Source organism: Castanea sativa, chromosome 12 (genome assembly GCF_040712315.1).
Source record: "Castanea sativa cultivar Marrone di Chiusa Pesio chromosome 12, ASM4071231v1".
Lineage (NCBI taxonomy): Eukaryota > Viridiplantae > Streptophyta > Magnoliopsida > Fagales > Fagaceae > Castanea > Castanea sativa.
Genome location: NC_134024.1, coordinates 19,153,290 through 19,156,110, shown reverse-complemented (window position 1 = coordinate 19,156,110; position 2,821 = coordinate 19,153,290). Strand labels below are relative to the sequence as shown.

General features: G+C 36.1%; 1 long non-coding RNA gene across 3 annotated transcripts; it reads left to right on the top strand.

Annotated features, from left to right (window-relative positions):
• LOC142621361 (uncharacterized) lies at positions 1–2,287 on the top strand. Of its 3 annotated transcripts, XR_012841758.1 has the most exons (5): positions 1–175; positions 374–461; positions 1,076–1,245; positions 1,566–1,735; positions 1,837–2,186. It is a non-coding gene; the product is annotated as an uncharacterized LOC142621361 (long non-coding RNA). The 3 variants fall into 3 exon arrangements; XR_012841757.1 differs by having other exon boundaries at positions 341–1,245; positions 1,837–2,287; XR_012841756.1 differs by having other exon boundaries at positions 374–1,245; positions 1,837–2,286.
• Positions 2,288–2,821: the final 534 nt, after the last annotated feature.

The window sequence follows — 2,821 nt, the reverse complement described above, 5'->3', positions numbered from 1 at the left end:
CCGCCAAAAAAGAGAGCGGGAGATAGATACAGAGAGAGAGAGAGAGAGAGAGAGATAGAGAACCCTAGCGAGCAAGCGAGAGAGAGATCAGTATCAGTGAATGGCTCCTAGATCGGCTTCTGCGGCGGATTCACCAACTCAATCTGCACCCGATACCATTGAAAAAAATCTCCAGGTATATTCAAAGCTTTTCAAGATTAATACTTAAAAGAATCAAATTGAACGAATGGGATTCAATCAGGTTTCCGTTTAAATTGATTTTTGATTTTTTCTCGCATTTTCTAATCAGCCAAACAAGGGATAATTTCTCTTATTTTATTATTATTATTTTTGTTTAAAGCAAATGGAGCGCAAATATAAATTTTCACCACAGCCGTTCTTTGTTCTTCACAAAGCATCGTCCCGAAAATCCGAGAAAAGGTCAGCTGGAACAGAGAAAACCCGAAGGCTCCACTATCAAGGTTTAGGAATTTTGAACCTAACATTTCAATTTTTAGAGCATTAGAGAATATGCAGGTTAAGGAAATTTGGTAGCTAACCTTTTAATTTTTTTGAGAAAGGGAGAATTAAACTTTAGGGTCTGTTTTATACCGCTTATTTGCTGAAAATTAAAAACTTATTGCTAAAAATATTGTAATTAAATAATTTTTAAAAGTATAAATAGTGCAATAACACCCCAAAATGCATGATTACGCGCGTTTTTACATTTTTGTCTGAGTTGTGAACAGTACCGTAAGACCAGCCAAAATCTGAAACCTAAATAATTTCTCCTCTAAAACGTGCACAATGCCATGGGTCCCACTTTTCAAATGCCAAACGCAGCAAAACCTGCAATCCAATTGTAGCAAAAGGTACACACTACTTGTTGCACGCACATTTACATACAGCTGAAAATTGAACTGAAATCGTAACTTGAAGTCATAATTTTCAAGTTAGTAATGGTTACTTCAGGTCATCATTTCAGTGCAATTTCCACTGTGCGTACAAAAAAGTGTGTGCAATAAGATGTCAAACGTTGGTTTCATTTCCTTCACTTTTGTTAGTGACCATAGAGAATCTTGATTTATATTTGCAGGGTTTTGAGGGGTATCAATACCAATGTATTTGATGAAATTCATTGCTGGGTTTGTGAGTCCTTTAATACTATCAAATCATTTGGAACTCCTGGTATTGCTGAAGCAGCTCGGGCTTTTCCCATCGTAACTGATGCTTCTAAACTATTATTCACGGGCCTGGTTCTAACAAGTAAGTTCTTGTTTATATTGGTAATCAATTTAAAGTTTGGTTACAGATAATGGTAGTACATATCAAGTAGATATTAGTAGTATGTTCGGCTGTTGGATGTATATGTATAAGGACTAAACCCTTCATTTGCGTTCTTTGTGCTGGTTGGTATAGTAGCATGTAATGATATCTGTCTTAATTTCTCTTTTGGGGATGCAATTTATATATTGTTAGACACGATTTGTATTGCTCACTTATATATTTAAGTATATTCAAACAGAAATGATGAATACACACACATATGTATATTCTAATAAGCAGTCTAAATTGATGATTGGCAGATAATATGGAGTTTGTTGATGATCTACTGACATTTGAAGAGGTTGGCCTCTGTTTGAAATCTCACGGATGCCATTTGGCTAACCTTTAGTCTTAGGACTTCTCAGCCAAGAATGGGATTGGTGATTGCCTCAGCGGTTTATTGAGACAGTTCTTAATGGCTACTTTGGATGTAAGTACTTACGTCTAGACATTCCTGCATAAAATGCAAGTTAAAGTTTTTTTTGTTAAAGGGGTTTTTTAATTCTTGTTTGAAATGTTGCTTTTAAGCAGGCAGCCGATGTGTCCATCTTAGCATCATGATACAGAGAACAGGAAAACAATAATTCCCCTGTGGTTGTTATCATAGATGATATGGAACGATGTTGTGGGTCTGTCTTATCTGATTTCATCCTTATGTTGAGGTACTCTAGTGCGTCTTGTCACCCGGGGGCAGAACTACAATCTGGGTTCTACCCCCTCCCCCTAAAAAAATCTGAATTTTATGAAATTAGCTATTTTAAATTCAATAACTCAAGAGTTTTATAAGGAAGTCATGAAAGAAAATATATAGACAGTAAAAATGTGTAATATTGATTAGGAAAATGTGTAATATTGATTAATTTTAGTATAAAAACTCTATACGATTCTCTGACAAATTCTCATTGTGATTTATGTAACCTTGTATGAAAATTTTATATGTAATTGAGTATGATGTTAAAAGTCCAAAAGAGGAATTGCTGAGTGGTGTTAGTTTACTTCTTGTTCATAATGAAGTTTTTCACTTTTTCAAGTAAACACATACCTATGCATAAGCTTATATATGTGTCTTCAAAGTCGGCTAGGTTAAAAGGTTTCAGAGCACCAATGTCGGCTAAACCACATTATGCATTAGCTACGACTATCAAGGGTTCCAATATGTGTAACCCAACTAAGGTGTCTGTGTTGCACCTTTATTTTATTCAAGCCACTTGTCAAAACACAAAACACCAGTATTCACGAATACATGTCGTCAACTTCTTTTGGTGCTCACGGTAGACGAGGGGGAGGGGTTTGTGTATCGCATCTATTGTTTGCGGATGACACGATTCTGTTTTGCGATGCTGATGAGGAGCAGATTCTTTATATTCGGATGCTTCTTCTTTGTTTTCAGGCAGTGACAGGTCTTAAGGTTAATGTGCTGAAAAGTGAGATGGTTCCTATTGGGGAGGTTCCTAATATCCATGTCTTAGCAGAGCTTTTGGGATGCCGGATTGGATCTTTGCCTATGACCTATCTT